Source organism: Schistocerca serialis, chromosome 1 (genome assembly GCF_023864345.2).
Source record: "Schistocerca serialis cubense isolate TAMUIC-IGC-003099 chromosome 1, iqSchSeri2.2, whole genome shotgun sequence".
NCBI classification, from domain to species: Eukaryota; Metazoa; Arthropoda; class Insecta; order Orthoptera; family Acrididae; genus Schistocerca; species Schistocerca serialis.
In genome coordinates this window covers 599,278,129-599,303,009 of record NC_064638.1, presented here as the reverse complement: position 1 = coordinate 599,303,009, position 24,881 = coordinate 599,278,129, and the positions used below count along the sequence as shown (strand labels likewise).

The following is a 24,881-nucleotide window of genomic DNA, read 5'->3' as shown; positions in this document are numbered from 1 at the left end:
GATATGCACATATACAAGTGGCAGCAGTATTGCATACACTAGGTATAAAAGGGCAGTGTATTGACAAAGTTGTCACTCAGGTGATTAATGTGAAAAGATTTTTTACGTGATTATGGCTACACAATGGGAATTAACAGATTTTGAATGTAGAATGGTAGTTGGAGCTAGACGCTTAGGACATTCCACTTCAGAAATCATTACGGAATTCAATATTTCGAGATCCACAGGGTCAAGAGTGTGCCAAAAATACCAAATTCCAGGCACTACTTCTCACCACAGACAATGCAGTGGCCAATGGCCTTCATTTAGCAACCCAGAGTAGCGGTGTTTGCATAGGGTTGTCAGTGCTAACAGACAAGCAAAACTGTGTGAAATAATTGCAGAAATCAATGTGGGATGAATGACAAACATATCCATTAGGACAGAGCAGCAAAATTTAGCATTAATGGGCTATGGCAGCAGATGACTGAGATGAGTGCCTTTACTAACAGAACGACAACACCAGCAGTGCCTCTCCTGGGCTCAACACCATATCAGTTGGAAACTAGACAACTGGAAAACTGTGGCCTGGTCAGATATTCATGATCTCAGTTGGTAAGAGCTGATGGTAAGGTTCGAGTGTTGTGCAGACCCTATAACATCATGAACCCAGGTTGTCAACAAGGCACTGTGCAAGCTTGTGGTGGCCCCATAATGGTGTGGGCTGAGTTTATATGGAATGGACTGGGTCCTCTGGTCCAACTGACCGATCATTGACTAAAAATGGTTATATTCAGCTACTTGGGGACCATTTGCAGCCATTCATGGATGTCATGTTCCCAAACAAATATGGAATTTTTATGGATGACAATGAGCCTTGTCATTGGGCCAAAATTATTCATGACTGGTTTGAAGAATACCCTGGACAATTTGTGTCAATGATTTGGCCCCTGATTGCCCACCACGAATCTCATCTAACATTTATGGGAGACAATTGAGAGGTCAGTTTGTGCACAAAATCCTCCACCGGCAACACTTTTACAAGTATGGACAGCTATAGAGGCAGTGGGGCTCAATATTTCTGCAGGGGACTTCCAACTATTTGTTGAGTCCATGCCAAATCAAATTGCTGCACTACGCTGGGCAAAAGGAGGTCAGACAAGATATTACAAGATAAAAATGGTTCAAATGGTTCCGAGTACTATGAGACTTAACATCTGAGGTCATCAGTCCCCTAGAACTTAAAACTACTTAAACCTAACTAACCTAAGGACATCACACACATCCATGCCCGAGGCAGGATTCGAACCTGCGACCGTAGCAGCAGCGCGGTTCCGGCCTGAAGCGCCTAGAACCGCTTGGCTACTCCGGCCGGCTGTTACGAGATATCCCACAACTTTTGTCACCTCAATGTATTGTAGTTACAAGATAGTGGGTAGTTCTTGGGCAGGTTCAGTAAATACGTATAACTGTATAGATAAACATCAAAATGAAAGAATGACTGCAAAATAGGGAAATGCTTCCATTACGTCAGATGGTTCTATAATGACACACAAAGCCACTTTAAGAAAAACATAACGTTATTTCAATCTTAACTTAATGAGGAAAAAAGTGCCAGTTCAGAAGCCATTTCCAATTATACGTATTGGAAAATACATTCAGTTTCAAAAAGGGTAGTGGAGTAACAACTGAGGGAGTATAGTAGAAATCTAGTGTATAAAGCAAGCAAAAGATTAGCTGATACACAGAGTGTGGAAAAAGGAGGATTAAAAAAGGCTGCTTTATGTTTAATGTCATGTTGATGAGGTGATCATTAGTGACTGAGCGCAAACTCAGCGTGGAGAAGGTTGGGGAAAAAAACAGTGTGTTATTTCACGGGAACCATCCTAGCATATGCTTCATGTGGTTCAAAGAAACCACAGAAAACTTAAACCTGTATTGCCATACCAGGAAATGAATCCCAGACCACATGAATACGAGTCCAGTATCATAATCAACTCACTTTGTTGGAGTGTTAGACACATGGTGAGATGAATCGGGTTTGTGTAATAAGATGAAAAGGAAAGAGAGGGGAAAAAATGGCAGAGAAAACGAATTGTCTACATAGCACAAGAGGTCTTTTACATCACTTTTTCTTTTGTAATTTCACTTGTTATCTTTCTCTCTTACTATGTCCTCTTTTCCAAACTTCTGTAACATCTTGTCAAGAGCTATCACTATGAGAAAATAGACAGTTGAAAAAGTTTTGCTGCTACAATAAAAATTACTACCTACATATTTCTTTTGCCTATTCTTTCTAGTTAACTAACTTGAGATTGTAATGAAGGTAGACAGCCTTTACTGACACACAAGCAAGTGAGATACCACAGTGGTAAGACACAGGACTCATATTTGAGAGAATGGTGGATCAAATGACCATACAGCAATGCAGATTTACATTTACTGCGATTTCCCAAAACTGCTTAAGGCATATTCCAGGATGGTGCTTTTGGAAGTGCACAGTTTAGTTTCTTCTCATCCTTGCCCAATTTAAGCTTGTATTCCATCTCTGATCATCTTGTCACTGACAAGATGTTAAACCCTATTCTTCCCACCTTCCTTTTACTGACACACAACATTGCTCAACTGTGAGATTATTGGATTTTCAGATAATCAATTAAGAAGCACCTTACCATGAAAAAAAGTATTTCAATATGACAGTGTTTTCTTTATCTCTCAACAGTTAGAAGAGCATTCAGAAAAATACACAGTTGAAAGTAACTTTAAGGGTGATACATAGAAAGAACTGCTATAGTGTAATGCAGAAGATAACTGAAAGAAATATGCAACGATATGAACAGAGATTACCATTTTATTCAAAGGCAATGATTACACTGCAGTCACCGCAATTCATGATGGTGGCCCCATATACACAAAAGGCAAGACATGGTTCATAATATTGTGTGTGATCACCACAGATGGCAATACATTTTCTGAAGTGTACTCCCATACCAATCACAAGGTTGGTAAAAAGTTCTTGAGGTTTTTTCTACCAGAGCAGTTGACAACTACTGGAATATGTCACTCAATGCACCCCACATGTGCTTCATGGGATTTAAGTTGAGATAGGTAGGCCAGTCCATTCGCATAATATTCTCTCATTCCAAGAGCTCCACCACCTGCACTCTGTGCAGTTCAATGCCATAAAGATAAAGCCAGGGATGAATGTACTCATGAAAAGACACGCATGGGGAAGGAGTACAGGGTCACAAAAATGTTGGCTGGCGAGGGTACTGTGTCCCAAGATTAGTAAGTCTTTAACCCCAAGCAACATTATGCCTCCTCACACCAAAACATCTGGACCACCAAAGCGATCATGTTCGACAATTTCCTGGGTGCATTGTGTGTTCCGACCTGTCACCATATGATGATCCATCTAGCATTGTCACCCATGAGATCAAACACAACCCTATTAAGCACCATCTCCCACTGTTCATATTTTCCAGTAGTCCATCATGAATCATGGGAACTTCAGAGTAATTATTGTCTTTGAATAAAAGTGTCATTTCTGTATATTTCATTGCATATTTCTTTCAGTTACTCTCTGCATTATACTGTAGCAGTTCTTTCTATGTATGTTCCGTTAGCATCAAGTTATATTACTTGGCAAAAAAACATCTTGCGGAAGTTACTTTCCTCCTCCTTTACTCTATTGCTCTGCAGCAGTGTAAACAAGACTACTGGAGTTCATACTAAACTAATTCACTTTATGTCTAGATTACTTACAAAAGGGGGTTCAAAATACAATGCAGTCTTAACAAAAATAATATAATTTTCTTGGAAGCAAAATATACTGTTACACATGAAAGGAAAGAACCAATCTGCATATTACAATCTGCACCTTGTGCGAATTCCCCACACTGGTGCTGACAATAGCTGCACCCTTGGCCCATCAGTGCACAACTTGCCATCACTCCTGGATAACACATGTGTGGTCTGTGTGATGGAGCCCCTCTCTCTATGGCAACCACGTTACCTCCAACTGTTTACGAGCTTTAATCTCACCAGAATGTGTCTCCTGGACTATTGTTGAGCTCTATTGCTCCTCACTGATAGGGATGCACTGACATTGCCCTTTTAAGAAGTTTCCAGTGCTACATCAGTGCAGATTCACGTCCAAATGACTTTTGTTGTATTCAGTTTTAAGCATACTTGAGGTTTATTTATTCTAGCTACCTTGGGCACATTAATTGGCATCCCGCTGCTGTGTTCCTTGCCACCACCATCTCCTTTGCAGCCACCCTTGTCACTGCACTGGTGTTTGATCAGACACCTGCAGAGTTGCTCTGTCGTCTGCTGCTTCTAACAACATTGGTTTCAAATGCATCTCTGGCCACCGCTGCCACTATGCACCCTACTGCAGCTAGCCTTGTCACCACAGGCTCCTTTGCAGCCACCCTTGTTGCTACAGTGGTGTTGAATAGGGTGCCTGTGGAGATGCTTCCTTCTACACTGACCCCAAAGCAACTGGCGCACTCCCCCTCCCCCATCTCCTTGCTGCCATACTCCCCACTGTCACTAGATATGTTGATGCCACCATTGTGTTTTCTGCATCATTTCATTCTTCTGCTCCTACATTGCTGCCTCCTGCCATATTTCCCTTGGTTGAGACAACCATCTCATTACCTCTCCTCCTCCTCCTCCTCCTCTGGCACGTGGTGGGGTGCTTATGGAAGTTTCAACGCAAACCCGGGCAGCACCTGGTCTCATCAAGTGTCATTGCCTTTCGGCAGCTGGCTTGCCTTCCTTCATGATGAACATGCTCAGGTCCCTGGCATGGCAGCCTTTTCCTGTCAGCAGCACCAATTCCACATTGGATGCCTTGCTGGCCTGTCGGCATTGTCAGATCTCAGACTACTGTCACTGATCAAGTGTTGCCCTGTCATGGGCCACCAATGCCTGTCAAGGCCACTGCTGGTTCAATTGTCTCAGACCGCTTCATCCCAGTGGCAGCTGCTCTGCCTTTGAGCTGCCTCTTTTTAAGGGGGAAGGCATATTGTGTCCCCTGGGATCCACTGCTTTCAGGCTGCTGGCAATACTGCCGCAGGAGATGCAAGATAAACAGCTCGACCACAACATATGCATACTGAATTTCTTGTCAGCCACATCTCCTGCAGCCACCATGGAACCATGTGGCAACATCTCTGCTGCTAGACACACGAGAGTCACTGCTATTTGTGCTGCCATTGTGGGCACCTATTCTTTTTCTACAGATCACGTTTTTCCCTTCCTTCAAACCACATCCCAGTCTTCACACTGCGTCTTGTCAAAGTTTTCCATGCGTTGGCCGATGCTCGCCACACCTACAACCTGTCAGCATGCGACTCACCATTGCTCTCAGATTATGGTGACTGTCAGCAGCCATGCTATGCAGAAGAGAGAATTTACACAACAACATCAATGCAAATTAAATAAAAAAACCAACATAAAAGCAAGGAAAGCAAATTTCTTCTTATTTCGCAGCTGATGGCTTCACAACTGAATAATTCCGAAAAAATTATTTCTATCAGTCACCTCCTGGGCATAATGTACCCAAGAAAAGATAATGTGTCTTAAATCTGAGTGAAAATATGAAAAAAGCAAATACATTTTGGAATTTGCTTATAACAAAGGGATGAGTGAGGTTCACATTACCAAAAAGATTTCCGATAGTTTTGTACATCATGTGGTACAAATGCATGAGACATAAAGCCAACTAAAATTTTCTTGACAGAATGTTTTTATATCAAAGATGCAGGTCAAAATTTCAACCAAGTTGATGAAATAATGAAAGATGTTGAGCAACACTGGTAAATTAGCAGCTGTAAAAATCTACCAGGAAATAAACATCAACTGCATAAAATTTTTACACCATTTAGATTAGGCTGTAAAATAACAGCTCTTTTCCACACAAGTTGATGCTGGATTTAAATTCTATCTGTGAAAAATAGCTGTGGCAAAATCAATGTTTGAAACTGCTTATTACAGACGACAGTGACTACTCAGGAAGGGCTATCACACAAAAATTGTAGCAGCAGTACATTATAGGAGAGGCAACCGGTTGTGGTATGGAATAGGAGGCTGGGGCGGAAAGAGGGAGGGGTGGTAGATGGTAAAGTGCTCAGGGAGCATGCAGGGCAAGGTGGACAGTAGGGGCAGCTAGGTGCAGTCGGGAGGTTAGACAGAGGGCGGGGTAGTAGAAAAGAAGAGAAGTAAAGGACTGGGTGCATTGGTGGAATAGAGGGCTGTAAAGTGCCACAATGGGAACAGGGAAGGGGCTAGATGGGTAAGGACAATGACTAGCAAAGGTTGAGGTCAGGAGTGTTGCGGGAACATAGGATGTATTGCAGGGAGAGTTCCCACCTGTGCAATTCAGAAAAGCTGGTGTTGATGGGAAGGATCCAGATGGTGCAGGCTGTGAAGCAGTTATTGAAATGGAGGATGATGTGTGGTCATATGGTGGGACTTTGGGAGGTGTTTGGTGACTGGAAAGAAAAGGGATGGGAGATCTGTTTTTGTACAAGGTTGGGAGGGTAATTACAGTCAGTAAAGGCCTCAGAGAGGCCCTCTGTATATTTCAAGAGAGACTCAGTTCCACCCAGGACTGGAGCAACTGAACTGCATTCTCTGCCACGGTTTCAATTACCTCTTGCTGCACCCTGAAATGAGAAATTTCCTACTCACTATCATTCCCACCCCTCTCACAGTGGTATTCCGCCACCCATCGAACCCACACAATATCCTCATCCACCCCTACAAAACCGCTGCTCCCAACCCCTTGCCTCATATCCCTTGTGCTAAATTCTAAGTGGACATGACAAACAAGCTGTCTGTCATCATGAATGGCCACCGACACACTCTTGCCAAGAAACAACTGGACCACCCTATTGCTGAGCATGCCACCAACACGACATCCTTCTTTTTCAATGACGGCTTCACAGCCTGCGCCATCTGGATCCTTCCCACCAACACCAGCTTTTCTAACTTGTGCAGGTGAGACCTTTCCCTACAATATATCCTATGATTCCATACCCCTCCTGGCCTTACCTTTTGTTAGTCATTGTCCTTTCCCATCTAGCCCCTTCACAGTTGCCATTGCGGCACCTCACCGATGTACCCAGTCCTTTACTTCTCTTCTTTTCCGCTACCCCCCCCCCCCCCCCCCGTCTCTCCCTGCCCCCCACTTTACTGTTTCCCACCCCTACCTTGCTATCCATCCCTTTCTCTGCCTCAGCCTCCTCCCCCTCACCACCACCGGTTGCCTCTCCCATAATGTGCTGCTGCTCACAGTCGGGCTCCAGGTGCCAGAGACTGTGGTCATGTGTGTGTGTGTCGCAGTTGCATGCGCCTGCGTGCGCGGTTTCTTTTTTAAGGTCTTGACGGCCAAAAGCTAACATTCTGACAATCTTTTTGTTGTGCCTTTCTGTGACTCAGCATCTCCTCTGTATAGTAAGCAGAAACTATCCTTTTCATTATATTGCTATTGCAACATTTGAAGTGCATCCATAAAAGTGTTGACTAACTACAGTGCCGTGGAGTTGGTGAAAAAGGCACTGCAATCTGAAGAAGAAACACTTCTATACAATTCTTTGTAATAAATCTCTTGTGCTGCATGACAAACATTAAAAAATGTAATACCCGAGTTTACTTTTGTAATCATGTCGCTGTGGATGGTCCCACATTAGTCTGCGACCAAAAATATAAATGTGGTGTCATTGTTAACAGTGAAGCACACTGACTGCATTGAACCTACTGGCTCCAGTTCTGACTGTATATTTTTGTATAAAAAACATTTGAAACCTCTGGTAGTTTCGTCTTATGTATCAGACCAAAATAATGATAGCTTTGCAAGATGCACAAGGTAAGTTTCGAGGGACTGGCTGTGAACTGCAGGCTGCCAGCCACTGAAACATAACATGCCACAGACAATATCGTGTCCTGTTACCGTGTAGATAACGGGCATCTACAACCTTTGTTGCCAATACAAGAGAAGTTCCAACCAATTTTTGCAGAATGAATTACAACCAGATTTCTTCCTGTTCACGTTAATCTCCTGATGACATGCTACTTTACCACTCAAAAGTCTACAAGGCTCTCAGTAGCTGGTATGCACTTCAACCTTCATGCAGAAGCACTCCTGTCTCTGATTGCAGAGTGCTACTTGCTGCTACATGGAGCTGTCCGTAACACTTTGGCATGAAGGTACTGGTGACTCAGTAAACCACATTGGCAATATGATCCAGTCATTCTTGGATACACGACTGCTGCCTCCACTTGCTGCAGCCGAGTGAGCCGTTATGTATGTGAGGTGTGCTCGCTTCTGTGAATGTGTGTATGTTTTTTTTCCTTTTTATGACGAAGGCTTTGTCTGAAAGCTCAGCGTGTGGCAGTCTTTGTTGTGCCTGTCTGCAACTCACTGCATTATCTTTATGGTGAGTAGCCATCAATATTTTTCATAATATTGTTGGTATTCCAATCTGAACTTTCCATTGTTTGAATTTGGTCATGACTATAGGGTCCATGAGCGAAAATAATGATTGTGTATTGCCAATTTCTACATTCCCTGTCACTGTTAGGAAGAGGTCACGGCATTTAGTGACCAACTTTCCAATTTGGTAACTTGACACAGTTGTCATCTAGGAAATAAATCTATTCTGTGTTACTGCTTTTATCTGTTTCTTCGCTATGCTTATATTTGACTAGTTTCAGTTAGTTCTTTGTGTAATACTTATTGTGTTCAGTGTAATTATTTTTGGAGTGTTGTAGGAAAAGTAGTTTCATTCTTTGATTAGAGCCAGACTTTAGAAATGGAGTTCTATCTTCCTGGCAGAAGATTCTACATTTAATCATTTATACAGCCTTTAATAATGTTTCTATCAAAATTTAGTGCCTGTCTTAATCGATGACACAATAGATACTGCTTACAAATGTAATTAAAAAGGGAGTTAAAAATTCGTATCTCTCATACCTGCTTCGTTAATCTCTTGCCATACTTCTACCTGCAAATTATACCTAAATATTCTGGCTAAATGGTCCTGTTGTATCTTATGTTCTTTTAATATTTAAACTCAAGTGAACAGTGGGTTTCGTTAATAATTACATGGCTAGGCAAACCATTTATAAATACTTTCTACATCCAAATCACTGTATGCTGTTGGATACGAAAACTTATCATTGACAAACCATGTTTTTAATCTTTATAAGGTTGTGATTGTAACTGTTCATAGACAACATTGTTAGTATTCCATATGCACTGTTTAACAGATTATCAGTATGAAACTCCCTAAAATTATTCCTTATTAAATTCTAGAGAATCTTACGAATATTCTGTGTGATAAAATTTAAATTATGTACTGTTGGTACAAAATACATTGTCAGCGCTGCTGGCCTGCTTCTTTTTTTAATATCCATTACTGTGGAACAGTGTAAAATTAGGTGTTCAACACAGTACTTTCTGAATTAAGACTTTGGGCTTCAATCTCGTTTTTCCATAGACACATAACCACTTCCTCTCTTCTTTTACTAATTCTTCAATAATATGTTAGCTACCACCATGTTGTTGTTGTGGTCTTCAGTCCTGAGACTGCTACTCTATCCTGTGCAAGCTGCTTCATCACCCAGTACTTACTGCAACCTACGTCCTTCTGAATCTACTTTGTGTATTCACCTCTTGGTCTCCCTCTATGATTTTTAGCCTCCACACTGCCCTCCAATGATAAATTTGTCATCCCTTGATGCCTCAGAACATGTCCTACTAACGGGTCCCTTCTTCTTGTCAAGTTGTGCCACAAACTCCTCTTCTCCCCAATTCTATTCAATACCTCCTCATTAGTTTTGTGATCTACCCATCTAATCTTCAGCATTCTTCTGTAGCACCACATTTCGAAAGCTTGTATTCTCTTCTTGTCCAAACTATTTATCGTCCATGTTTCACTTCCATACATGGCTACACTCCATACAAATACTTTCAGAAACGGCTTCCTGACACTTAAATCTATACTCGATGTTAACAAATTTCACTTCTTCAGAAACGCTTTTCTTGCCATTGCCAGTCTACATTTTATATCCTCTCTACTTTGACCATCATCAGTTATTTTGCTCCCCAAATAGCAAAACTCCTTTACTACTTCAAGTGTCTAATTTCCTAATCTAAGTCCCTCAGCACCACCAGACTTAATTCCATTATCCTCGTTTTGCTTTTGTTGATGTTCATCTTTCAAGACACTGTCCATTCCATTCAACTGCTCTTCCAAGTTCTTTGCTGTCTCTGACAGGATTACAATGTCATAGCCGAACCTCAAAGTTTTTATTTCTTCTCCATGGATTTTGATACCTACTCCGAATTTTTCTTTTGTTTCCTTTACTGCTTGCTCAATATACAGATTGAATAATATCAGAGATAGGCTACAACCCTGTCTCACTCCCTTCCCAACCACTGATTCCCTTTCATGCCCCTCGACTCATAACTGCCATCTGGTTTCTGTACAAATTGTAAATAGCCTTTCGCTCCCTGTATTTTACCCCTGCCACCTTCAGAATTTGAAAGAGAGATTCCAATCAACATTGTCAAGAGCTTTCTGTAAGTCTACAAATGCTAGAAAAATAGGTTTGCCTTTCCTTAATCTTTCTTCTAAGGTAAGTTGTAGGGTCAGTATTGCCTCACGTGTTCCAGTATTTCTACAGAATCCAAACTGATCTTCCCCAAGGTTGACTTCTACTAGTTTTTCCATTCGTCTGTAAAGAATTCGCGTTAGTATTGCAGCTGTGGCTTATTAAACTGATTGTTCGGTAATTTTCACATCTGTCAGCACCTGCTTTCTTTGGGATTGGAATAATTATATTCTTCTTGAAGTCTGAGGGTATTTCGCCTGTTTCATACATCTTGCTCACCAGATGGTAGAGTTTTGTGAGGACTGGCTCTCCCAAGGCTGTCAGTAGTTCAAATGGAATGTTGTATACTCCCAGGGCCTTGTTTCGACTCAGGTCTTTCAGTGCTCTGTCAAACTCTTCACACAGTATCATATCTCCCATTTCGTCTTCATCTACATTCTCTTCCATTACCAGAATATTGTCCTTAAGTACGTCGCGCTTGTATAGACCCTCTATATACTCCTTCCACCTTTCTGCTTTCCCTTATTTGCTTAGAACTGGGTTCCCATCTCGGCTCTTGATATTCATACAAGTGGTTCTCTTTTCTCCAAAGGTCTCTTTAATTTTCCTGTAGGCAGTATCTATCTTACCCCTAGTGAGATAAGCCTCTACATCCTTACATTTGTCCTCTAGCCATCCCTGCTTAGCCATTTTGCACTTCCTGTCAATATCATTTTTTAGACGTTTGTATTCCTTTTTTCCTGCTTCATTTCCTGCATTTTTATATTTTCTCCTTTCATCAATTAAATTTAATATTTCTTCTGTTAGACAAGGATTTCTACTAGCCCTCGTCATTTTACCTACTTGATCCTCTGCTTCTTTCCCCCATTTGTGACAATTGTTCCCTTATGCTCTGGTTTAATCAGTTTGTCCTGATCCCATCTCCTTAAATTCCCACCTTTTTGCAGTTTCTTCAGTTTTAATCTACAGCTCATAACCAATAGATTGTGGTCAGAGTCCACATCTGCCCCTGGAAATGTCTTACAATTTAATACCTGGTTCCTAAATCTCTGTCTTACCATTATATAATCTATTTGATACCTTCTAGTATTTCCAGGATTCTTCCATGTGTACAACCTTCTTTTATGATTAAGTTATGCTCTGTGCAAAATTCTACCAGATGGCTTCCTCTTTCATTTCTTCCCCCAATCCATATTCATCTACTATGTTTCCTTCTCTCCCTTTTCCTACTCTCGAATTCCAATCACCCATGACTATTAAATTTTCATCTCCCTTCACTACCTGAATAATTTCTTTTATCTTATCATACATTTCATCAATTTCTTCACCATCTGCAGAGCTAGTTGGCATATAAACTTGTACTATTGTAGTAGGTGTGGGCTTCGTGTCTATCTTGGCCACAATAATGCGTTCACTATGCAGTTTATAGTAGCCTACCCGCACTCCTACCACCATAGAGTTCTCATTTAACTTTCACAACTGTCAATGTGATGGTATGATACATTTAGAAAACGTGCTGAAATTATGTTTATTCTTCCACTCATCTGTATTTATATTACATTTTCATACTTCTTATTAGACACACCCGTGTGCTCATGAATGAGTCTTCTGTCTCTGTGTAAAAAGTTACTGGAATGATTGATCCATAGCTTTTTTCACACCAGTACATCAAAGAGCAACAATCTTTATAATAATGTGACTATAATTTCCAGTCATACGTAAGCTGAAACACTTGGCTGCATAATCACAGATGTGATCTGAACCATTGTCTGGCTCCCCATTAATAATATGACCATCCCTCTCAAGGTTTATCCATTGGAGAATTGAAATCGGGTAACGTGGGAGAGCCCTACATTTTGCTTAAAAGTGTTTGTTACCTGATGTTAATAATATAGGAATTCTGCACCATTCTCTTCTTGTATACTGTACCTAATTATCACACCATCTCTGTCATCTTTATACTTTCCTGCAGTCCTAACTCAATGCCCTATGTTGACAACTAAATTTTGAAAGTACTGAAGTTAGCAGAGATGTCTGGATTTTGAGAGTCTCTTATGCCTGTAGAAGAACCTGATATTTTTAAACCAGACATCTGGTCTATTACCCAAGTAATAATGTTTTTTGCTAAATAGAAAGCCCAGCTGTTACAATTTCCCTAGAAACAACCAAACATTCTTGACATTTTGGCTATATCTGTTCCTCTTCTACAATTATATAATGCAAATAAAATGATCGTATGGCATTATCGCCCAAGACACCCAATCTGCGATAGTTCAGCTGACTTGTGCAAGCCTTTCTCTCTGTCACTTTGGCAACTGGGGGACGAGATGAAAAGATTAGGACAACACAAACCCCTAGCCCAGAGCAAATAAAATCTCTGACCCAGCTAGGAATCAAACCCACAATGCCATGCTCTAGAGGCAATAATGATGACATTACTGAGCGATTTCATCTCAAGTCATACAGGTCAAGAGTGAATGTGTCACATCACTATTTCAGAGTTTGCTGAAAAAATATATCTTGAAATTCCACATGATACCTCTCAAAAACTACAATATTTTGATTTTATGATGATTTGTTATAATGCTGCAGACCTCTCTAAATGAGAGTAGTTATGAAAATGCCATAACAAAAGGGGAAATTGAAAATTTGCAATAAAGAAACCAAAAGTGATAGACATCTGAATTTATTCAGAATAAATACTTTGCTCTCAATACTATAAAACATAGCTAATACATACACACTGAGCTTTTTTCATTTTTTTGGAAAAATGAACATGAAAATTGGTAACTTTTTGTGAATTTCAAAATTATGTTTTGAAAATATGAATAATCGCAGGATGTTAACTGTCTTGAAAAAATGATAAGTGGAAGGATTGCTAATAGTCAGCTATGACACTAACGCATGAAATTCTTAAACTGTCAAAATACTTGTACATAAACATGAAAGAATCTGAAATTTTTTGGTTATTTAGAAATTATTTTCTCCGAAACCCTCATACCTACATGTTCTAAAATTTCATGATACGTTAGCTGGTCGCTGCACTTAGGGAATGTACAATCAGAGTAGGCAATACTTGTCTGTTCAAAATACGCGACAATTTTTAAGATAGACCTAACTCTCCTCTCAAGGTCAAAAAATCATGGACACTTAACTATTTAAACTGATCACTGATTTTAAGTAAATGTCATGCAAAAATGGTATTTCTGTATTGAAATAATTAATTTACAACATTATAAGTGAGTGGGAAAACAATTCATAATTTTGTTCAAAAGCATTTTATAACAAAAATGAGATATAGAATATTTATACCCACTTTTCTTTTTGTGATATTGTTCACCAAATTATTATTGCCTTGTGTCATGATTTTACTACTTCATGACTTTTCATTAATTACAATTGCCTACAATGTAACAATCAACACTGTACTGTTGAAAAGAGTTCATTATTTTTTGTTTTTTTTTTGTATTTTCATCTGCTTCTCACTGAACTTTTATAGCTGAGCTGAATTTGTACACGGACCACAATGATCTAACAAAAGCAGTACTTGGGAAATGGAAACTGCACACTGATCTTTTGATGATTGCCTTCTAAAAGCATTAGCAGGGCCATGAGGGGTCATAAAGGAGATGGTTATATTTTGCAGCTCATGAGAGACACTTGATATCTGTCCCACCCACCACTGATTGTGATACACACAAGAAATGAAGTGGCTCGCTACAAAATCTTCTTATGTATACTGTAGTCTCTGCATTTCACAGACAGTAACAAGCTGCACTTCATGGAGAACCGTTCTTGCAATGTATGTGCCACTCCGGGATGCAACCCGGTAGTGACTTGATTGAATTCCTACCACAGGCTTCATAGCAGAAAACTCTTCTCTCTTTTTTAAATGGAATTCCCCGAATGTAATTTCATTTAGAATTAAGAGTGTCACGTTTGTGACTAATGTTGATACGGTGTGTACAAACCCAGTAGCATCTCTTACAGCATCAACAGCTTTATGTTTGAGATTACAGAGACCTCCTACCCCATCACATGCACTTTTTCCATGTTCTGTTGTGGGGAAAACACAACACACACACACACACACACACACACACACACACACACACACACACACAGAGTCAAATGGGGTGATTTCGGACAGTTTTGTCATTATTTTGATTGTAACTTTCGTATATATTGTTAGATTAAATTGATTGTTATGGAAATGGTAGGGTATATGTATAACGAATAAAATATCCCAGAACCAGAAAGTGTATGCGTAGGTAGATTTATCTGAGGCAGTTAAATAAAGTGTCCAAAGTCCATGGATTGGGGTGATTTCGGACACACGTGTTTTTTAAATCTCTGTCCGAAGTTACAGTACATAGAGGGCGAATTCGGACAGTTACTGCCTTTTTTTATTAATTCTATGTGCTTTTTATTCGATTTTGGTGTCATTTTACACATTTTAAGGTAGCCCTTTGTTATGAATAAATGATATGGAATGATATAATGAATTTGATATATTACAGATAAGGTCTGTACGAGCTTGTTTAATATTTTTGCTTAAGCGAACAGAAAGATCTTCTGACTGTCATTTGAGGAATAAATGCACCCATTCTTCCCCCAGCAAATTATTACGAAATTTCTTCTCTTTGCCGTTAGATTTATCAAGGTAGCCTTTAACTAAATATCTAATATCCAGTTTAGTGAAGGGAAATCCCCAATGTGCAGCCCTCAAGATACCTTGCTTCAACATTTATTCTTCTTCTTCTTCTTCTTTATTTAGCACTGGCTGTCCTCCCTTTTTTTTTTTTTATGTGCTTTCTGCACTTTATTTTGTAGGGTTGATTTAGGTATACCATACATATCACACGCTTTTCTGTACGATAATTTACCACTCTGAATATCACGAACAGCTTTATCTAAAAGGTCTGTGTCATAATTACAACCTACTGTAGCACCTCTCCTGCTCTTATACGTTCTTGGCATTGTCCGAAATCATCCCACACAGTACACAGTTTCACAAAACCCATTGTTATTTTATAACCTTACACAACAAACTCTACAAACTGTTACATAAATTGTCTCAATGCTGTTAGCCACTGAGCACATCGACAATTATGGTTACAATAACTTCCTGCTCGGTGCAACAATAGAAAGTTTCCACTTTATGATAATGCATGGATTTTTAACATTGAGACTGTTTGTCAATTACTCACCTAGGGAAACAATTGGTGCAAAATAACAGTTGTGGAAAGCGATAAATGCAATCTTGCGTTTAAAATACCTGGCGCACGGACGTTAAAATAAGTAACTCTTTGTTTCTATGCGGTGGCAAAGAGCAAATAAGCCACACTGTCCAAATTCGCCCCCGTGTTCAAAATCAACCACCCCCCCTTTTTCTTTTTTTTTTTGCGGCTTTATTCCTGTTCTAAAGTGCTGACCAAGCTCAAAGCTGAAAGCGATTTTTAAAATCAGATGCTCCACCATCAGTTATATACACACGATAGGAAATGCGTGCCCTCTAGATGCTATGACATAATTATCATGCCGACAGCATAGCATGCACATGCACTGCCGTGAATGGGATCATCATTGACAATAGCAAAACAATGTGATGTTCCAAGGAAGTGAGCAACCCCTGTGAATATTGATATCTGTGATGTGTGCCAGTGGTAACTTCGAATTTCGTTCTGCAAAGGAACAGAACAGTTCTCCGCACAGTCGAAATGAACTAATGTGTCTGTATTCTGAGATAAGGCTGATTTTACTTCTGCTATGACCTGCCTCTGAATATGATGGTGAGCTATTACTTTCATGATCCAATGTTTAACCTCTGTAACAAACTTTTCTCACTTTACTGTCTTCTTCAACTATCCTCCCTTCCACAATGCATCAATTTTTAAACTAGGATTCTCCTTTTCCATTATGAGACTGCTTCTTTTATTGGCCTTTTCATATATCATTTTGCCTTTTTCACCATTTTCACTAATAGAGATATCAACAATCTGGTTAGTACTTTGCCAGCTGCAATTTTTGTCATCATTTAGTTAATATTACAGAGCAATGGTAAGCATATCATCTTGCAATGGATGCCCACAGTAAGAATCTGGGCACATCGAAATACCTTTCTCATATTTTTACGAGCTTTAGAAACCAAATGATGTGAGAGAGTTGGTATGTATTTATGTATTTGCGGCTTAGAATAGCTACCTGATATCAGTGTCAGAAACTGTACCTTCTCAGACTAGGTGGCTACTAAGACAGCAGTATTTAGGTTTTGAAACTACACATCACATTTTGGGCATATATCACTATCTTCAGGTTCTGCACCAAGTGCATCTATATTATACACTTAACAAAATTTTGAAGACGCTGTGTGTGTAAAACTTATTTCAATTTCTTCCACTTTTCTTTTCACATACTGTTTTTTTTTCTTGTGCTTCTTACTTTTCCTGTACATTTACGGGGGATATAGTAGGCCACAGCAGTAACGATAACATTCGATGCATCAATAACTTCACACCCAGGAATATAAACATCTTTACTGTCTTCTTCAGTTTCACATTCAGGTGATGATCCTTCTGGTGGGTTGTCACTAAATTTCTTCTTGCAGTGAGTGTAGCAACTCCTGCACAATGGAAGTGATGGTAATACCGTTACTTGAGCACCAAGATATTTCTGTAATACCTCTGCCAGATTTCCAACAACCGTGAAGTGTTTTTCACTTTTCTTAAAGACCACCTTCTGGTATCTTTTTTCGCCTCACATTTCCACTACTGCATTTCCTCACTGAAATTGTATCTAACAAAAAGTTAAACTGAACTCAAAACTCGATGCAGAATGGTAGTCATTCGTATGTCATAAACAGAAGAGAAGAACACTGGAAACAGTGTTGCCAAAATGCATATTTTACACTAGAAATCCAGTGATGTGAAATATGCAGAATATTGAAAAAGTTTTAACACTTGACACGGAAAAATATTGCCCACTGTGTTTACACTGACTACTAACACATTAACCAAACAATATTTTGTACTCACCAAGTGGCAACAGAACACACACAAAAGACAGTTGTAATTGACAAGCTTACAGAGTCAGTGGCTCCTTCTTAAGGCAGAAGGGTTGGAGGGGAAGGAAGAGGGGTGAAGGAAAAGGGGTAGATTTCAGGAAAGTCGCCCAGAACTGTGTGTCAGGGCAGACTTACCATACAGGGTGAGAAATAAAGACTGATTTTCGGGGACTGCATCAGATGAGATTGGAAAACCTGAGGACTTAAAGGTGAAGACACGGTAATATTCAGACAGAGATTACTGCTTAAACATCATGCATGAGTTAAGAAGAGTGAAAAGCTAAGTGCATTGTACGTAACAGAGGTGGGAGGGGGGGGGAGTAAAAAACAGACTGGTAAGACAATGAACGATGTAAAAAACTAAAATGGAGTGAATCAAAGAGTAGTTGCCGTGAAGAAATGCTGAGACGGAAGAAACTGACGTAAATTAAGGTCAGGTGGGTAAGTAAGGTAGTTACTTTCGTGTTCCACGGATTGTTTTGCACAATAAATCGTCATGACATGGAACGAGTAATTTTACATATTAATTTGTACATCTATATGTACTCTAATCACCACCATATAATTATTCCCCCCCCCCCAAAAAAAAAAAAAAAAACACACACACACACACAAGAGATACAGATTGAGTTAGCAGTTCCTACCCACCACTTTTACACATTACAAACATAGAAATTATTCTACAGAATAAGAGTTGTCAAGGTGGAAATTTTTCAATTTATTTTCAAATTTTACCTTGCTGTCTGTCAGACATTTTATATCATTGGGTAAGAGATCAAATTATTTTTTTTTTTTTTTTTTTTTTTTTTTTGCAGCACTGTGTGACCCTTTCTGTGCTAAAGACAACCTTGATGTTGAGTAATGCATGCCATTTTTTCTTCTAGTATTGTAATTATGTACCTCATGAATCCTTTTGAACTGTAGTGGATTATTTATAACAAACCTTAATGAGAGAATAAATATACTGTGAAGCAGTAGTCAGAATGCCCAACTCCTTAAACAGATGTCTACAAGATGATAGTGTGCGAGCACCACATATTATTCTTACAGCATGTTTTGGGCAATGAAGACCTTCTTTCTTAAAGATGAGCTACCCCAGAACATTATTCCACATGACATTACTGAATAATGAAAATAACCAGAATATGTCAACTTATTGATTTCTCGACAAGAATAGAAGCTTTAGAAATGTGGTGCTACAGAAGAATGCTGAAGATTATATGGGTAGATCACATAACTAATGGGGAGGTATTGAATAGAATTGGGGAGAAGAGTTTGTGACACAACTTGACCAGAAGAAGGGATCAGTTCGTAGGACATGTTCTGAGGCATCGAGGGATCACCAATTTAGTATTGGAGGGCAGCATGGAGGGTAAAAATCATAGAGGGAGACCAAGAGATGAATACACTAAACAGATTCAGAAGGATGTAGGTTGCAGTAGGTACTGGGAGATGAAGAAGCTTGCACAGGATAGAGTAGCATGGAGAGCTGCATCAAATCAGCCTCAGGACTGAAGACAACAACAACAACATCGATTTCTCTCTCCCCAAAATTTGCTATGATTCTAGATGGAAATAGGGCTGAACTAAGTTGTTTTAAGAGTTCCAAAATGCATTTTTTCCAATTTAAATTCTCATAAATATGGACACCTAAGAATTTTGAAGTTTCCACCCTACGTATTATTTCATCATCACGTGATACACTTATACTGGTGCAGTAACCCTTGGGGTGCAGAACTGAATATGATGTGTCTTCGTGAAATTCAAGGTGAGACCATTCGCAGAAAACCATTTTTGAGAACTTCGTTCACCATTTCTGTATATATGTTGGGACTGATTACAATACTGGTGTCATCTGCAAAAAGAACTAATTCTGCTTGTTGTACATTAGACAGTAGATCATTTACATACGAGGGTTGGAATTTTAATAGTGGCAACTATTTATTTATAGCTCGTACAAAATAGGTACGTGTTTCAAAGTTTTACTGACCTTCAAAGTAGTCACCAGCATTGTTTATAACCCATTGCCAGCAATGTGGAAGCCGTAGGCTACTCTTAGCAGTGCCAGTTGTGTTGACAGTTCGAGCGGCGCAGTCTATTGCCTGATGAATTTGTGGCAGTTCTGCAGCAAATGCCATGAAGTGTTTCTTTCAGTTTAGAAATCTGCGTTGAACTCACGAGGGCTTAAGTCAGAAGAGTGCAGTAGGTAGTACAGCAGACCCATCAGTCAAACAAATCAGTAACAGCTTGCACAGTACATGCTTGATCACTGTCCTGCAAAATGATGATTAGGTCCTGCAGAAAGTGTCATCACTTCTGTCTCTAAGATGGTTGTAGGTTGAGTTCCAAAAATGAACAGCATAGAGACAAAAGTGATGACACTTTCTGCAGGACTTGACCATCATTTTGCAGGACAATGCTCAAGCACGTACAGTGCAAGCTGTTACTGATTTGTTTGAGTGATGGGGCTGCTAAGTGCTATACTACCTAATGCACTCCCCTAACTTAAACCGTCGTGAGTTCAACTACTATTTGTAAACTGAACGAAACACTTCACGGCACTCTCTTCAGAACTGCTACAAATTCGCCGAGCAATAGACTGCGCTGCTCGAACTGTCAACACAACTGGCACTGCTAAGAGTATCCTACTACTTCCACATTGCTCGCGATGGGTTATACACAATGCTGGTGACTACTTTGAAGGCCAGTAAAACTTTGAAACACACATCTATTTTGTACAAGCTGTAAATAAATAGTCGCCACTATTAAAGTTCCAACCCTCGTATATGAGAAACAGTAGTGGACTCAAGATTGAGCACTGGGGAATTACACATGCGATTTCTCCCCAGTCAGAATTATGTCCCTGTATTCTGTTGGTTGAATTACTACCAAGTACATCTTTCTGCATTCTTTTGGTTAGAAATGCTATGATCCAATGGTTGTTAATCCCATTAACTTTGATTTATCTAGGAGTATACTATGATTTGCACAATCAAATACCTTGGATAGGTCACAGAAAATACCTACTGGTGCTATTATTTATTTAATGCTTGTAACATCTGGTGTGTGAACATGTACATGGCATTCTCTGTCGAGCAACTCTTCTGAAACCCAAACTGTGATTTGCTGAGGATGATATTGTTGCCAAGGTGAGATACTATCCTATAATACATCGCCTTCTCAAAAATTTTGGAAAATGATGTCGGTAGTGAAATAGGTCGGTAGTTACTGACATCTCTCGAATCACCTTTCTTAAAGAGGGGGATAACAATGGCATATTTTAGTCTCTCTGGAAAAATGTCCCTAGTATTATGTATTTTGGACAATACTGGACTTATTATATGGGAACAAATCTTTAGTACTCTATTGGAGACACCATAAGAACTGGTATTGGAGATACCATAAGAACCGGAAGAGCTTTTATTCTTGAGAGAATGTATGATCCTCTTAATGTCAGAAGTAGAAGTTGGTGGTACATTCATATGATGTAATTTTATGAGAGTTACTTCTTCAACATATTGCTGTTATCTTTCTCTTGAACTGTTGATCCCTATGCTTTCCACTATGTTTAAGAAATGATTATTAAATACATTTGTTACCTGTGACTTGTTATTTATAACCCTTCCATTCAATTCAATAGTAATGTTATGCTCTTCTGTGGTTGGCTGTCCTGTCTCTTTCTTCACTATATTCCATAATGCCGTAACTCTGCTGTCAGACATACTGGGTTTTGACAGTATGTGCATGTTTCTTGATTTTTTAATAACTGTTCTTAGTAATTTTGAGGAGTTTTTGTAACGCACAACTACTGCAGGGTCTCTACTTATTCTTGCCAAAAGATACATTTCCCTTTTCATTTCACAAGATACTTCAATCCTCTTAGTAATCAATGGTTTTTTTACATGGCTGTTTAATGTCCCTTCTGATTAGCTTGTGCGGAAAGCTAATTTCAAATACTGATATGAATTTATCATGGAATAGATTAAATTTTATACACGCATTTGGCTCTTTAAAAATTCCATCACAGGTTGTTTCTTGTAAACTACTCTTAAAAAAGACTTACTCTGTAGTCTGTAATGATTCTAACCGACTTCCACTGAGGTGTGTCCATGCAGTAAGGCACTATGTCATTTAGCCTGACTAACTGTCCATCATGATCAGAGAGAGCATTTGTTACTGGGTAAACAGTTATTTTCTTGCTTTTTGCCTAATCAAAGAAGACATTATCAATTAGGGACCTACAGTCTTTATCCACCTGTGTTGTAAAGTTAACTACTGAGAGTAAACTGCAGGATCCAAATAAGGTTTCCAGACCATTTTTCCTGTCAGAATCCTGTAGAAAATCCACATTGAAGTCACCACAGACTATTAACTGCTTGCTGATGTCTGACAGATAGCACAGTAAGGAATCTATGTTCCTCATAAATAATTGAAAATTTCCCAGAGTGGATCTATATACTGTTACAATTAAAAGTGAACTGTTTTTGAGCATTAATTCACAAGCACACACTTGTACGTTTTTCTTTTATTGTTTTGGGGCACAGAACTGCTATGGTGGCGCCCATTCTGTGGCTTAGGAAGGGTAAAAAACCGAATTTTAAATCAGCAGCAATGGGAGCGAAACTCAAGGAGGAGGGAAACAAAAAACGGAAGGAAATCTGCTATTGAAGAGGGGTTGTTTCCACCGAAAAAAAGCTACAAATGACCGATGTCACCTCACAGACACTGATAAACTCAAGGATGCAATCGGCTGAGTGCGTGTCATCTGCTAAAAGGGAAGATATATCAGGCAACAGCTGTAAAAGAGCGAGTAGTGGATTAAAATAGGGGCACTGAAATAAAAGGTGTCTCACCGTGCACAGATGAGAGCAGTGGGGACAAAGCGAGGGAAGATTGCCACATAAAAGATGTCGATGGATAAAAAGACAGTGCCCTATCCGGAGTCTAGTTAAAATTACCTCCTCCCGATGACGAGGCAGGGAGGAAGAGGTCCACGCACAGGAAAGAGGTTTTACATCCCGTAATTTATTATTGAGAAGTGCAGATCAATGTGTGTGCCATAAAAGGGCAACATGATGACAAAACTCTCTGTAGATCGGCAAAGGGAACCACGCGAACAGCGGGCCAAGAAAGAGAGACTGCAGCCTTTGCCACTATATCGGCTGCCTTGTTTCCGTGGATACCAACATGCCCTGGGATCCAGAGGAATGTCACAAAGACACCCTCCAACTGGAACATGTGGAGGCAGTTTTGAATCCCGTGGACCACAGGGTGGTAGGGATAAAGAGCTTGGAGGTTGACAAAAGAGCTGAGCGAATCTGAGCATATAATATACTGTATCAGCTTATGGCGACGGATGTATTGGACAGCCTGGAGAACAGCGCAAAGCTCTGCAGTAAAAACTGAACACTGGTCAGGAAGCCAAAATCTAATAGGGGTGTCACCAACAATATAGACACTCACAGCACCAAATGTGGTCTTTGAGTCGTCAGTGTAAATAACTGTGGCATCCTCCATTTGTGTGCATAAAGCAGCAAATGCCCGACGATAAACTACAGGGGTGGTGCTATCCTTGAGAAGCTAGCAAAGGTCACGGAGAAGGCAGGTCTGGGCGTGAAGCCAAGGTGGCGGCGTACCCCCATTTGTCAAGAAAGTTTTAGGGAATTGGAAGGGAAGGGAATGTAGCAGTTGACAGAAGTGGACTCCCGGTGGCAGTAGATAGGAAGGGCGGCCTTCAGACCCTAAATCCAAGGAGGCATAGAAAGAAAGGGCATGGGTCAGATGAGCAGGCATGGAAGACAAGATGACTAGTGTAACGACTAAGAAGGACAGCTCACCAACTGGACAGCGTAGGTTCAGCAGTCTCGGTGTAAAGGCTCTCAACAGGGCTGGTTAAAAAGCTCCAAATGCTAAAAGCAATCCATGATGGGACAGAGTCAAGATGTTGAGGAATAGACGGCTGTTCAGGGGAGTAAACTATGCTTCCATAGTCCAATTGCGAGCACACTAGGGCGGTCCGCTCCCCAGGAGGTACCACTCTGAACACGGAGGGTGTTGAGGGATCGCAGACAGCGAGCCGGAAGATATGAAAAGTGGGAAGACCAGTACAGTTTTCTGTCAAACAGAAGTCCCAAGAATTTGGTGATGTTTGTGAACGGAAGGATGATAGGGCCGAGACATAAGAATTGCAGATAAAACTCCACACGATGTCAAAAATTTACACAGACGGTCTTACTGAGAGAAAATCTAAAGTCAGTTTCGGTGCTCCATGAATGGAGGCGATCGAGACATCCTTGAAGACGTCGTTCAAGAAGGCTGGTCCGTTGAGAGCTATAATCATCAACAAAGAGTGAACTCGAGACATCGGGAAGGAGAAAATCGATAATTTGATTTATGGCAATGGCAAACAGTGCAACACTTAGCACGGAGCACCCCGTTTTCTTGGGAGAAAGTACAGGAGTGAGTAGTATTCATCCGCACCTTAAATGTGTGTTCTGTCATAAATTCACGAATGAAAAGGGGTAGCTGGCCTTGAAAGCCCCCAAGAGAATAGTGTGTGGGGGATACCTATCCTCCAACAGGTATTGTATGCCCTCTCCAGATCAAAAAAATGTAGCTACCATCTGGCGTTTCCTGAGAAAATTTTTCATGATATAAGTGGAGAGAGCAACAAGATGGTCAACTGTGGAACGATGCTTTCAGAAACTGCATTGGGCAGGTGTTAAAAGGTTTCAGGACTCCAGCCACCTGCCTAAATGGCAATGTATCATACACTCCAAAACCTTAAATATACTACTCGTGAGAGAGATGGGGCGATAGCCAGAGGGGAGATGTTTGTCCTTTCCACGTTTTGGAACAGGAATGACAACAGCTTCCCGCCATCTTCTGGGAAAGGTACTGTCTGACAAATTCGATTATAAAGGATGAGGAGGTAATGCAGACTATGGTATGATAAATGCAGTAACATTTGGACAAGGACGCTATTAGGTCCTGGGGTGGAAGAGCAAGAGGAAGAGTGTGTATGTTGGAGTTCCTGCACAGAAAAAACGGTATTATAGCTTTCACGATTTTGAGAGGAGAAAGCAAGGAGTCACAATTCCACTGGTGTTTCTTCGGGAGAAAGGCTGGCGGGTAATTTGAGGAGCTCGAAATCTCAGCAAAGTATTGACCAAATGAGATACAAATTATGACTGGGACTACTAAGGTAACT

General features: G+C 40.1%; 1 protein-coding gene across 3 annotated transcripts in view; it reads right to left on the bottom strand.

The window, feature by feature from the left end:
• Positions 1-24,881, bottom strand: part of LOC126477028 (protein-L-isoaspartate O-methyltransferase domain-containing protein 1-like) — a 49,814-nt gene that overhangs the window by 17,153 nt on the left and 7,780 nt on the right. The window lies entirely within an intron of this gene.